This window comes from Oncorhynchus nerka, linkage group LG25, assembly GCF_034236695.1.
Source record: "Oncorhynchus nerka isolate Pitt River linkage group LG25, Oner_Uvic_2.0, whole genome shotgun sequence".
Taxonomy (NCBI): Eukaryota; Metazoa; Chordata; class Actinopteri; order Salmoniformes; family Salmonidae; genus Oncorhynchus; species Oncorhynchus nerka.
Genome location: NC_088420.1, coordinates 42,731,018 through 42,745,895, shown reverse-complemented (window position 1 = coordinate 42,745,895; position 14,878 = coordinate 42,731,018). Strand labels below are relative to the sequence as shown.

Here is a 14,878-nt window from a genome sequence, read left to right as displayed (position 1 = left end):
TTCCCATTCTTAAGTTTTGTTTTTGCATCTTTAACATTCTGTTTTGTACATCAGCTTCAAACAGCCTTAAATACAATATTTTTGGTCATTGAAAAGATATTTCACAGCGGTTTCGATGGCACATTGATTCTCTCCCAAACTCGGTTCTGGGACCCCCTGGATGCACGTTTTGTTTTTTGCCCTAGCACTAGACAGTTGATTTAAATAATCAAAGCTTGATGATGAGTTGGGGGGCCCAGAACCAAGTTTGGGAAACCCTGCTCTAAACTATATATTGCTTGTTTTGTCACATAAAATGAAATTAGGCGAACTATTAGAATTTTAGCAACCAGGAAATGGGGGCAGGATTTCTGCATATTGCACCTTTTAACTTTCATATCAATGAGATCATTTTCAAAAAACAAAAAGGTTAAATTACTCAAAACACACAGTTTAAAATTACACTGCCATATTTCCATGTTACGATGACCACCTGTTCTAATGAGCTAGATAGCGCCTTCGAACACATGTCTGTAAGTCGCTCAGAATAAGAGCGTCTACTAAATTACTAAAATGTCAAATGTAGGCGAAGAACGACACCAGAACATTTTTGCAACTGAAAAACACTGTCGGCTGCAACTGTTAAAACTGGTTAAACCAGAGTATAGAAACTGTTTGTTTTGCATTTGTGAAATTATTTTGATGTGATATGAAAGTCACTTTATGTTTCTACAATACGATTCACAATTAGATAGAGTATTTGGTTGTTTTGTGTGCCAGAGCCAGTTTCCCTCTGAACATAACCTATAAGGTCCTTGGACGTTAAAGGAGTAGGCTCGCCTACACTCCTTAACAGTCCATTCTTGGGCTAACTGGACACTAAACAATGATACAAATCTATACCACATAAATAAAACATTGCCATTCAGTGTATTATCTGGGTGAATATTATAGCTACAGTTAACTGGCAATTATGCAAAAAAAATGGACTGCTGTACTTACACATGCAGCAGCATACTGTTTACCTTCTGTAACAAACGGATACTGGAGTTGGGTGATGCTGTTTCACTCAAAGACTTAGTGAAGCTGATATCTCCTTCAGAACTCTCTTTAAATATAGTAGCATTGAATGACCCTATCCCTCCCTTTTTCCAGCTGACTTGAGTTCCAGTCACTCCTAAAGCGCTCTCTGGTCCCTGTATACGCACCACTACCAATTTGAAAGGAGAACTCCCTAATTTGACTATAGTATCCACCCTTTTGGCGCTGTTGTAGATCTGAAAGAAATGGATAGGTGTTAGCAGCAATATGGCAAAACCCAGGCAAGGTGAAATACAGTAATTACATTGTTTAAACCTATCCATGCCTCAAAGCTAATGGCGAGCCTTGGGAGCTATGGGTCGATGTGGGATTCAGCAGCACTACACTACTGAGAAGTGGAGGAGTTCAGCACAGTGATTACCACACTGTGTGTGTATTCATTACTGTTTTAATGTGATCAAAAAGTAGTTGGGTGGCAGCTATAACTGGCGGTAAGTCTGCGTATCAGCAGCTGTAAACGACACCAACTTGTCTTTCTCTCTGCATTATCAGACTGGAGAGTGCCAAGGATTGATCAGTATTGGTCTATACAAAGCAGGTAGGTAGATCTTGTAAAATGATACAGGAAAACTGACAAAGTGATCCAGGATGAACCTATCTGCTGTTGAAGAGCATGAATTGGCAGTTTGAAACAGTTTCTCCTGATAAAGATGAAGACAAGCAGCGACAAAGTGCTCTCAAGAACCTAAACACCCACCAAGTGCGTGTCAACACCCATCCACAGAGCTCTAGACTAACGTTTTCCACTTCAACTTTTTCAGTTGATGGCACGAGCACATGATTTGGTCACACCAATGTTTTACCACTGCGCGGTGATAATGACCTGAACTGTGTCCATAATGTGTTTGCATTCCATTCAGAACCAGGTTAATAATGACTAGCAATCTTGAAAATTAGCATGCCCTTGCAGGGCTTGACATTCAGGTAAATTTGCCAGTGGCACACCTGGCTAGTACCAACTTCAAACTACTGGCCAGAATGAAAAGAATACTGGCCTGGGAAAGCAGATGATGCGTACATCATTTAAATGTTATGTTTACATTTCTGATTGAGCAAGTAGCCTACAGCCTATACCCTCCATACACAAATAATGACATTTTGACTGGACACTATCATATTTACATTGACTGTTCGGAGGGGAAAAAAATAAAACCTTTGCGCAATCTCAAAAAGGGTGTTAATGTTAGTGATTTTGAACAGTCACTCTACAGTTGTAGGGCGGGTCAATGACTAGCAAGGATTTAAAAATGTGAAGAAAAATGTATCAAATAAGATAATTAAAGTTATTTCTACCTTCATTAGTGTGGTGTGTATATAAACTCAGCAAAAAAAGAAACATCCTCCAACTGCGTTTATTTTCAGCAAACTCAACATGTGTAAATATTTGTATGAACATACGATTCAACAACTGAGACAAACTGAACAAGTTACAGACATGTGACTAACAGAAATTGAATAATGTGTCCCTGAACAAAGGGGGGGTCAAAATAAAAAGTAACAGTCAGTATCTGGTGTGGCCACCAGCTGCATTAACTACTGCAGTGCATCTCCTCCTAGTGGACTGCACCAGATTTGCCAGTTCTTGCTGTGAGATGTTACCCCACTCTTCCAACAAGGCACCTGCAAGTTCCTGGACATTTCTGGGGGGAAATGGCCGTAGCCCTCACCCTCCGATGCAACAGGTCCCAGACGTGCTCAATGGGATTGAGATCAGGGCTCTTCGCTGGCCATGGCAGAACACTGACATTCCGGTCTTGCAGGAAATCACACACAGAATGATGGCTGGAGATGATTGTGGACTACAGGAAAAGGAGGAACGAGCACACCCCATTTTCATTGACGGGGCTGTAGTGGAGCAGGTTGAGAGCTTCAAGTTCCTTGGTGTCCACATCACCAACAAACTAGAATGGTCCAAACACAAAAGACAGTCATGAAGACGGCACGGCAAAGCCAATTCCTCCTCTGGAAACTAAACAGATTTGGCATGGGTCCTGAGATCCTCAAAAGGTTCTACAGCTGCAATATCGAGAGCACTGGTTGCATCACTGCCTGGTACGGCAATTGCTCGGCCTTCGATCGCAAGGCACTACAGAGGGAAGTGCGTACGGCCCAGTACATCACTGGGACTAAGCTGCCTGCCATCCAGGACCTCTACACCAGGCGGTGTCAGAGGAAGGCCCTAAAAATTGTCAAACACCCTAGTCACATAGACTGTTCTCTCTACTATCACATGGCAAGCAGTACCGGAGAGCCAAGTCTCGGACAAAAAGGCTTCTCAACAGTTTTTACCCCCAAACCATAAGACTCCTGAACAGGTAATCAAATGGCTACCCGGACTATTTGCATTGTGTGCCCCCCCAACCACTCGTTTACGCTACTGCTACTCTCTGTTTATCATATATGCATAGTGACTTAACTATACAGTGGGGCAAAAAAGTATTTAGTCAGCCACCAATTGTGCAAGTTCTCCAACTTCAAAAGATGAGAGGCCTGTAATTTTCATCATAGGTACACTTCAACTATGACAGACAAAATGAGAGAAAAAAATCCAGAAAATCACATTGTAGGATTTTTAATGAATTTATTTGCAAATTATGGTGTTATTTACTTTTGTTATTGACCAAATACTTATTTTCCATCACCTTCTCTGCATCTCACAAAGACCCGGTGGTTGGAACCAAAACTCTCAAATTTGGACTCATCAGACCAAAGGGCAGATTCCCACCAGTCTAAAGTACATTGCTCATGCTTCTTCACCCAAGCAAGTCTCTTCTTATTGGTGTCCTTTAGTAGTGGTTTCTTTGCAGTAATTCAACCATGAAGGCCTGATTCACACTGTCTCCCCTGAACAGTTGATGGTGAGATGTGTCTGTTACATGAACTCTGTGAAGCATTTATTTGGGCTGCAATCTGAAGTGAAGATTAACTCTAATGAAATTATCCTCTGCAGCAGAGGTAACTCTGGGTCTTCCTTTCCTGTGGCAGTCCTCAAGAGAGCCAGTTTCATCATAGTGCTTGATGGTTTTTGCGACTGCACTTGAAGAAACTTTCAAAGTTCTTGACATTTTATGGATTAACTGACCTTCGTGTCTTAAAACCTGTTATGGCTGTCAAGTGGTCATTGGACAGAAATATAGTCAATCAATGAAGCTTCGCTAAAATTATTGGTGCGTAAAGGTAGTCATTTATCGTTGTCTTCAAATCAGGTCAATATTTCCCCGCAAAAAAACAATGACGTTTGGCTGTGTTGCAAACATCCAGAGGAATGCACTGAAACCCACCATGACTAGATAAACGATTGTTTACAGGGGGGAATCACGTTGAATGCTCCGTAAAAAATTGATAGAGATGGAATTCACGGCACAAACGGTTTACAAAATGTTTCGATTTATGCTATAAAAATTGATTTTATCAAAGAAAACGGCACTTCATTTGATCACTGGGACCCTCAGGAAGAGAAATAAGAGCAAGATATCAGAATGTAAGTCATAATTTTACCTTCAGATGTGAATGTGTAAAAACTGTCAAGGCGGAAAATGTTTGTGTTGTTGATTGCTCTTCTCAAACAAAAGCATGGGATTTGTTCTCTGTAATAGCTATTTTAAATTGGAAAACGTAGTTTGATTACCAAGATTCTAATCTTTTGAAGGGTGTAAGACACTTGCATTTTCAAGAATGTTTAATATTACGAAGTTGTATTTTTAGTTGTCACTCTGAAATTTCCCCTGATGTTGGTCCCTGTACGGGGATCACAGCCATAACAGGTTTTAATTAACCTTTATAGCGCAGGCGTCCCGCTCACCCCTCGACAACATTCCTCTGAGAAGGAATATATATTTTTTATATATATATTTTTTTTAGAAATATGTAACTTTCACACATACAGCAAATGAAAGATACACTACTTGTTAATCTACCCATCGTGTCCGATTTCAAAAAAGCGAAAGCACAACATATGATTATGTTAGATCAGAGCCAAGTCAAAAAAACACACAGCCATTTTCCCAGCCAAAGATAGGAGTCACAAAAAGCAGAAATATAGATAAAATGAATCACTAACCTTTGATGATCTTCATCAGATGACACTCATAGGATATCATGATACACAATATATGTATGTTTTGTTCGATAATGTGCAAATTTATATCCAAAAATCTCAGTTTACATTGCCGCGTTACGTGCAGTAATGTTTTGATTCCAAAACATCCGGTGATTTTGCAGATAGCCACATCAAATCCCAGAAACACTCATAATAAACATTGATAAAAGATACAAGTGTTATTCACAGAATTAAAGATAGACTTCTCCTTAATGCAACCGCTGTGTCAGATTTCATTTTTTTTAACGGAAAAAGCATAATCTGAGTACGGCTCTCAGAGCCCATTCCAGCCAAAGAAATATCCACCATGTTGGAGTCAACAGAATATTATAAATATTCACTTACCTTTGATGATCTTCATCAGAATGCACTCCCAGGAATCCCAGTTCGACAATAAATGACTGATTTGTTCCATAAAGTCCACCATTTATGTCCAAATATCCACTTGTTGTTAGCGTGTTCAGCCCAGTAATCCATCTTCATGAGGCGCGAGCACTACGTCCAGACAAAAACTCAAAGTTCCGTTACAGGTCGAATGTATGGAATCAATCTTTAGGATGTTTTTAACAAAAAACTTCAATAATGTTCCAACCAGAGAATTCCATTGTCTGTAGAAAAGCACTGGAACGAGAGCTAACTCTGTCGGGAACGCGAGTCACGAGTCTGAGACACTCTGCCAGACCACTGACTCATTCAGCTCCCATTCCCCCCTCCTTCATAGCAGAAGCCTGAAACAAGTTTCTAAAGATGGTTGACATCTAGTGGAAGCCTTAGGAAGTGCAACTTGACCCCATAGACACTGTGTATTCGGTAGGCCAAGCTTTGAAAAACTACAAACCTCAGATTTCCCACTTCCTGGTTGGATTTTTCTCAGGTTTTCGCCTGCCATATGAGTTCTGTTATACTCACAGACATCATTCAAACAGTTTTAGAAACTTAAGAGAGTTTTCTATCCAATACTACTAATAATATGCATATATTAGCATCTGGGACTGAGTAGGAGGCAGTTCACTCTGGGCACGCTATTCATCCAAAAGTGAAAATGCTGCCCCCTATCCCAAACAGGTTAAAGTAATGATGGACTGTTGTTTCTCTTTGCTTATTTGAGCTGTTCTTGCCATAATATGGACTTGGTATCTCACAAAATACCCCTATCTTCTGTATACCACCCCTATGTCATATCACACCTGATTGGCTCAAACGCATTAAGAAGGAAAGACTGGAAAACCCACCACCGGCCCACGCCGATAGTGGTAAAGTTCCTGAGGTTCAAGGACAAGGTAGCTGTTCTGGAAAGAGCCACGAACTTGAGAAGAACGTATATCTTCCTCAATGAGAACTATCCTGAAGCTGTGTGTCAGAAAAGGAAAGAAATTATCCCAGCCATGAAAGCTGCCAGAGCGTGTGGGGACATTGCTTACATCTGCTATGACAGGCTCATTTTCCAAGCCTGGAAGGGACGAGAGAGCAAAGCCTATGGGTTCGTAGTTTCAACCCATAGGCTTTGCTCTCTCATCCCTTCCAAGCTTGGAAAAGGTAATCTGAGGCAATCTGATGTATTTTCATGGTGTCTTTAACCACTTGCAACTGACTCTGCACTGCATCGTCATATCTACACACGTCAACTTCAGATATCCAAAAGTACTTTACGCTTGAGCTTGTGTTCTCCTGTAGTTTGCTGTACAGATATTTTGGGGTCTGGATATCTGCTCCCATTTTCACCATGTCATCAGCACTATGTACGTTTGCCTGCTCCACCGACTTCATCAGGAGCACCTTTACCGTATCCCTTCTCTGAGAAGTTCCATGTTACTTCTTTGAATCCCAAAAGAAATGGAAGTGTGCTGAATAGGTCAAATATTATTTTTGCTCCTGTACTGTGTGACAGGATAGCCACACATGAAGTGAAGAATAGTTATAGAGGGATTTTGCCCCTTCACTTCCTTCAAAATAGGCTCAAGGTGTGCTCACATGGCTCTTTCATCGTGGCGGACGCTATCTGATAATGTAGCATATGACTGGCACCCCTGAAACATGTACAACACACTAGTATGCAATTAACATGCATAGTTTTCTGAGAAGTCCATGTGAACAACTACTTCATTGTCACCAATGTTTGCTTTAAGATTTCGGCACTTAGTGCCTCCCGGGTGGCGCAGTGGTTAAGGGAGCCAGCTGTGCCACCAGAGACCCTGGGTTCGCGCCCGGGCTCTGTCGCAGCCGGCCGCGACCGGGAGGTCCGTGGGGCGACGCACAATTGGCCTAGCGTCATCCGGGTTAGGGAAGGTTTGGCTGGTAGGAATATCCTTGTCTCATCGCACACCAGCGACTCATGTTGCTGGCCGGGCGCAGTGTGAGCTAACCAAGGTTGTCAGGCGCACGGTGTTTCCTCCAACACATTGGTGCAGCTGGCTTCCGGGTTGGATGCGCGCTGTGTTAAGAAGCAGTGCGGCTTGGTTGGGTTGTGTATCGGAGGATGCATGACTTTCAACCTTTGTCTCTCCCGAGCCCGTACGGGAGTTGTAGCAACTAAACAATTGGAAACCACGAAATTGGGGAGAAAAAAAGGGGTACAATTTCTTTTTTTATAAACTTCTAAACTTGATGAAATGGTGCTTGGCGAGCAGGTCGAGTTTTGGATTCAGGATTCTGTTCAGATCCTGCCATGCGCCTGGCTTTTTTTTTTCACGTCTTTTCTTCATTGCTGGTCTCCTCTCTTTCCCATTGCTGCCATGTGGTGTTCACTTCAGGCAGAGCTAGTTCTACCTCACTGTAATAACTTTGGGAAGGACTAGTCTCTGAACTTTTTCTTTGTGCTTCGTTACGGTGTATTTCTTCCCAGGCAGAAGTCTGCTATTTTCATCCCTACACAATAATTTAGTGACCTTTGCCTTCTTCTCTGCAACCAGTTTCTTTCTCCCTCTTTGCTTGTTTCTTTCTCATTTTCTTTTTGACAGTGCAAGGTGTATTTCAAGTCTGATCATTTGTTGCTTCAACTGTGCTTTTTCTTTACCTAACTAGATATATTCTCTACATCACTTCTCTCTGTTGGTGGCATCTCAGGTGGGTAATGTTAAGGTGGTTGGCTTTGCTGTGGAGTTGAGGGTTGAGCTGGGTGCTGCTGTTGAGCTTGTAGATTGCTCAGGGTGCTCCTCAAGATGGTCACCATCCATGGACACTGGAGTGAGGTTTATCACAGCATGCATTTGCCTCTGACTCCTCTGGTTTTCCCTCCGTTTATCCCTTTTCTTTTCAGCTGCAGAGGTCGTCATCTCCCTACCTGGGCGATGGTCTATGTGCCCATCCTCCTTACATTTGTGGTAGCTAAACACAAGACGAATATAATTACAGAGATATAGTGCAGGCTATAGTCAAAATGACTTACAATACATGAATATTTCCTAAACGCTATTGTAAACAACCTTTGCGTAATAGCCCACAGCTTAGTCTGACACCCATACATTGTATTGATTACCTAAAAGATCTAGCCTTCTTCAAATGAGTGTGAACCTAATTGAACTTAGTCTTAATTCAGGTTTGCTGGTTACTGAACTGCACTTGTCACTGCATGACCACTATAATAACTAGGCTTCCTGCTCAGATGCCACTCTTCCCTAACAAGAGGATCTGAGTTCTTCCGGGCCCTGAACAGTGCAACTCTCTCTTTGTTGGATAGAAGCACCTATCTATAAGTACATATATTCCCTCAATATCAAAACTGTACTGATAAAACACTAATAAAACCTTATATTAAGTTCTTATGACTTGAATATGTGACTTCACAAAAAACAAATAACTATGATAATGTTGTCATTACGTTTGTTTTTCACAATGTAATAGATAGACAAAATATTCCTTAACACAAAAATACATACACAGTTGAAGTCGGAAGTTTACATACACTTAGGTTGGAGTCATTAAAACTAGTTTTTCAACCACTCCACAAATTTCTTGTTAACAAACTATAGTTTGGCAAGTCGGTTACGACATCTACTTTGTGCATGACACAAGTAATTTTTTCCAATTGTTTATAGACATATTATTTCCCTTATTCACTGTATCACAATTCCAGTGGGTCAGAAGTTACAGAACATACACTAAGTAGAACAGAACATACACTAATTTGACTGTGCCTTTAAACAGCTTGGAAAATTCCAGAAAATATCATGGCTTTATAAGATTCCAAGAGTGACCAAGATTCTGACATAATATGAGTCAATTGGAGGTGTACCTGTGGATGTATTTCAAGGCCTACCTTCAAACTCAGTGCCTCTTTGCATGACATCATGGGAAAATCAAAAGAAATCAGCCAAAACCTCAGATTTTTTTTATTTATACCTCCACAAGTCTGGTTCATCCTTGGGAGCAATTTCCAAATGCCTGAAGGTACCACGTTCATCTGTACAAACAATAGTATGCAAGTATAAACACCATGGGACCACGCAGCCGCCATACCGCTCAGGAAGGAGACGCGTTCTGTCTCCAAGAGATTAAAATACTTGTGAGAAGTGCAAATCAATCCCAGAACAACAGTAAAGGACCTTGTGAAGATGCTGGAGGAAACCGGAACAAAAGTATCTATATCCACAGTAAAACAAGTCCTATATCATCATAACCTGAAAGGCCGCTCGGCAAGGAAGAAGCCACTGCTCCAAAACCGCCATAAAAAAGCCAGACTACGGTTTGCAATTGCACATGGGGATAAAGATCATAGTTGTTGGAGAAATGTCCTCTGGTCTGATGAAACAGAAATAGAACCGTTTGGCTATAATGACCATCGTTATGTTTGGAGGAAAAAGGGGGATGCTTGCGAGGTGAAGAACACCATCCCAACCGTGAAGCACAGTGGTGGCAGGATCATGTTGTGGGGGTTCTTTGCTGCAGGAGGGACTGGTGCGCTTCCCAAAATAGATGGCATCATGAGGCAGGACAATTATGTGGATATATTGAAGACAACATCTCAAGACACCAGTCAGGAAGTTAAATCATGGTCGCAAATGGGTCTTTCAAATGGACAATGACCGCAAGCATACTTCCAAAGTTGTGGCAAAATGGCTTAAGGACAATAAAGTGAAGGTATTGGAGTGGCCAACACAAAGCCCTGATCTCAATCCTATAGAACATTTGTGGGCAGAAATGAAAACGCGTGTGCGAGCAAGGAGGCCTACAAACCTGACTCAGTTACACCAGCTCTGTCAGGAGGAATGGGCCAAAATTCATCCAACTTATTGTGGGAAGCTTGTGGAAGGCTACCCGAAACATTTGACCCAAGTTAAACAATTTAAAGGCCCTACTAACAAATACTAATTGAGTGTATGTAAACTTCTGACCCACTGAGAATGTGATGAAGAAATAAAAGCTGAAATAAATAATTCTCTCTACTATTCTTCTGACATTTCACATTCTTAAAATAAAGTGGTGACACTAACTGACCTAAGACAGGGGATTTTTACTAGGATTAAATGTCAGGAATTGTGAAAAACTGAGTTTAAATGTATTTGGCTACGGTGTATGTAAACTTCCGACTTCAACTGTAAATGTCATCAATAAAACATACACTACATTCCCATAAAGCTTAAGAATAGTCCTAAACAACAAAAACTATATACATGTGTCATGCGAAGTAATGAATGACATAATTGACACTCCGTATGACAAAAAACAGCTTGAACTATTATTTGACCCTGCTGGTCATCTCTGAACATTTGAACATCTTGGCCATGTTCTTTTATAATCTCTACCCGGCACAGCCAGAAGAGGAATGGCCACCCCTCATAGCCTGGTTCCTCTCTAGGTTTCTTCCTAGGTTCTGGCCTTTCTAGGGAGTTTTTCCCAGTCACTGTGCTTCTACACCTGCAATGTTTGCTGTTTGGGGTTTTAGGCTGGGTGACATCAGCTGATGTAAAAAGGGCTTTATAAATAAATTTGATTGATTGATTTTACTTATTCTACAGGCCCATCCACCTATGAAAATACTATGACCTTGATCTACAGCTTTTTAAAGTAATTTCACATCAAATATGACATCTTAAAATATATATTTTTTAAAGAGTTGTATCGTATGACAGGACATTTTAGTGTACCAGTGACCAAAAAGGTGAAATAATCAACATTTTAGGAGAGACTTACTGACCTTTCTGCACTGTGTGGAGGTCTTCTGAATCTTCTTTCTGATGCAATATCCTATCATGTGACTATCGCAAAGAATCGTCTGAAATGGCTCCTGAATGTCTGTTACATTGAATGACATTTAATGAAATCCCAATGTATGGACTAAAGTATTTTAAAGCATAAAAATGTAATACATTTTAGGATCCTCACCATTATTTTGTATTTATCAATACAGATACCCTCACAATTATGCCAGAGGAGTTTATTGGATTTTTATGGTTGTTTACAAAAAAATCTATGCATATTGATTTTAGTTGTGGACAGTTAATCCTAATGGCATTTTGCTACTTCTGAGCTCTATAGCTCCCTGAATTCCCATTATTCATAATGAATACTCTTATGCCTATAAATAGGGGAAAGTTAGATCTTACTGTAAATATGCTTCGGACACCAAAATGGACACTTCACGTCATTGACCCAGGGCCCTATAAAATCAGGTTGTGTTTTGGTCAATTCTATTTTCCAGGTTTCTGAGTTCTTTTACCCCCCAGGTTTCACTCTCAAAATCACACTTTTAGGGGGGAGCACAACAATGCTTAAATCACATCAGGAGTCCACTTTTGAGGTCTGGGAACAACCCCCTCCCCCAAATGGAGGGTGTACTTGCCCTTTACTTCAATTGCACGCCTATCAAGAGATCATTGTGTTGCGTTTGGCTGGCGGTGTTTTTGTGCTGTACAATGTGAAGTGTAGGCTACATTTTATGACATAGTTTGCAAAACAAATGCCCCTGCAATCGGTACAAATCATCATGATATCATTCGGCTAGGTAGGCCTCCTTTGCAGTCAACATTTGATGAGGAAGGTTTTTGGGGGAAAGCCTTTAGAAATGTTCATTCAAACAGCGCATGATGACTGAATTGCGCATCACAATTGACAGAGAATTGTGAAAGAATAATAAACAGGGTTGTTTTTGTTTATATTTCCATAGAAAAGATAACTCAGAGGACCTATCATCTGTCAATTGCGCATCACCAAACTTTTTGAATACCTGGTCTACATACCCATTGTTGCATACCCATTGCTGTTTGAATAAATCTTAATAAAAAATAATCTAATTGTTAACCAAAAACTAGTGTGACCAGCTAAAACAATTTCTATGCCACCCTAGAGACCAATAAACATTTTTTTTTAAAGAGTGTAGCACTGCCAAGTCAAAGGGTCGCAAATGCGAGTGTTTTGGTTGCAGTTTTGAGCCCTGTGTCCTAGCTCTGGCCGACTCATTCTTAGAAAGGCTTATATTCCAGGAGTTTCTACTGAACCGCAGAGGAGTGAAACAGAGCATACCACCACACCACATCCTCTCTAGAGACACACAATGCTCAGGGAGTGGAACAATAATCATCACAGCAGTGGGAGACACACACACACACACACACCTGGAGGCCTCCACATGGCAGGCAGTGACCTCGGTTCTCATCTTCAGTGTGTGGATCTGCTGTGTAAAGGTGAGTCACTGAGGCTGTGGTGGCTAGGTATCACTGTCTCCTCTCTCTCTGAGCTCAGCTCACTTTGTACAGAGGAGCATACTTAAGGAAGAATGCAGCAACTCTTGGAGGACAATGAAAGTGCACTTATAGTTTTTTGTTTTAAACTCACAAAATAACATTTTTGGAAGTTAACTTTATTTGTCCTTGAAAAGTTGCTGAATTTCCCCTTCATTTTCAGTCTGACTCAGCTCCTGACTGGCTCTACTAAGGAAAACACAAAGAGAGTGGGTGAATGCTGCCAGCCACTGACAAGCACCAGCCCATAGTACTGCATGGTGCATTAATCCACTGATACAACCTGAGTCAATGGAATCCTCAGGAGGGTTGTATGTCAGCATTACCATTATATCACCCTGACAGTGACTCTATACCTCCTTAGAACCAATGAACAAAACATCAAGGCCCTCCCTGCAGATCTGTGTCACCTAAATAAAGGCCATTCCCAAGTGAGTGTCATTTCAATAGGATTCAGGTCACTCTAGAAACCATCCGGTCAATATGTTCAACAGTTACAGCCAGAGTTAGCCAGTCAGAGAAGTTCACAGGTAAACAAAACGACCGCTCCTGAATGTAGAACTAAAAGGCTAAGACGTTGGACCTGATAAGTAACCAAAACATCTACTTTAAAAAGTGCAAATTGTGTCATGCAGTGTAAATCCTATTGGAAAACTCTGCATATGTACAGTACAACTCCACCACACTTCACGTTGTTTTGCATTCTACATTAATGTAAGACCTTTGTTTTACCCTGCTGAGATTCCTATGGGCATGAATGATCAGATATACAATAGCCCGAGGATGGATTAGCTGGGTCACAGAAAGTTCATTTTTAGAACATAAACTGACTCTCCTATAAGCTTGTCATTTGTTTCTTTGATACTTATCTTCAGACCAGTCATATTATGTCGGCTCACTGTAACTCCTGATCTTATTATCAATGACGTATGCTACTCAAAATGCCAATAACATAGTAATAAGTAATAACTATATTTATGCAAAACAAATCATACAAAAGTGATATAGGGAAAAAAATAAAATGAAGGAACAAATAAAAACACACAATCGACTATGTTGAAGGCAAGTAAATGTCTTACTTTAGAAATAAACAAAAAATATATTATGCCAAGATCTTACCAGGAGTTATCTCTTTGAGGACCTGCACTTCAATAAGCAAGCTTCGTAGATCTGGTTTAATTTCATCAAATAAAACAAAACATCAGACAGCTGGCTGGTCCTGTGTAGCTAGAGCACCAATGTTCGCCGAACTCCCGAGTCCTAGCTCCAAATTGTGAAGTGAAGTATTGACAGCGCTGTCAGACACTGGAAGAGAATGCGCTCTTATGCTACCCTATGCCTCTCATTAATTCGTTCCCGCCCGCCAAGGCACTACCCACATCGGGATACCTCCAACTCCAACCTCTTTGCTCAAAGAGCAAAACAACACACGTTGGCTATGACTTGTACCATTCTGTCGGATGAAAGAACCAAATCATGTCTCAACTGCCTGGTTGACAGCTCTCTCTCCTCTCGAGGCGTGGCTTGGAACTCTGTGGAGTTACTCCTGTGACATACCCAGACACCAAGTCCCCCGGTGTATCGTGGTACTGCAATATTGTCACCCCTCTGTTATCTTTGGTTCGGAGTAAACTTTCCACGTCTTCTCGTTGCCTCTCATGGTGGTCGTTTCAGCTAGCCTCCGTCCGAGTAACGTTAACTAGCTAGCTAGGACTTCCAACACGTTTTTCCCCCCTATGTAAACGTTAGGGCATTCACACAATTCCGTGACATGCATACTGCTCTATTCGAACAAACTATTATATTTAAAGCATGTTGTAAAATTCTAAAAATGTCATAAATTCCTTTATACGAGAAACTGACATCGTCCATTTGGCTAGGAATCGTACCGCGTTCAAGTGCTAGTTGGAACTAAGAAACTCTGATATTCCCGACTCGCTAACTGGTTGTAGTTAATCACGTGCCACGTTCAACGAATTAGTACATCGGATATTTGAACGCTGCATTTACAAGCTACAAATCC

At 41.0% G+C, this 14,878-nt stretch overlaps 1 protein-coding gene across 2 annotated transcripts in view; it reads right to left on the bottom strand.

Annotated features, from left to right (window-relative positions):
* LOC115109520 (furin-like) overlaps positions 1-14,778 on the bottom strand; it is a 191,351-nt gene extending 176,573 nt beyond the window's left edge. The window contains exon 1 of one of the 2 annotated variants that reach the window (XM_029634486.2): positions 13,975-14,778. The gene's annotated coding sequence lies outside the window, so the exon portion shown is untranslated. The remainder of the gene's footprint in view (positions 1-13,974) is intronic. The other variant, XM_029634484.2, reaches the window with a different exon arrangement.
* Positions 14,779-14,878: the final 100 nt, after the last annotated feature.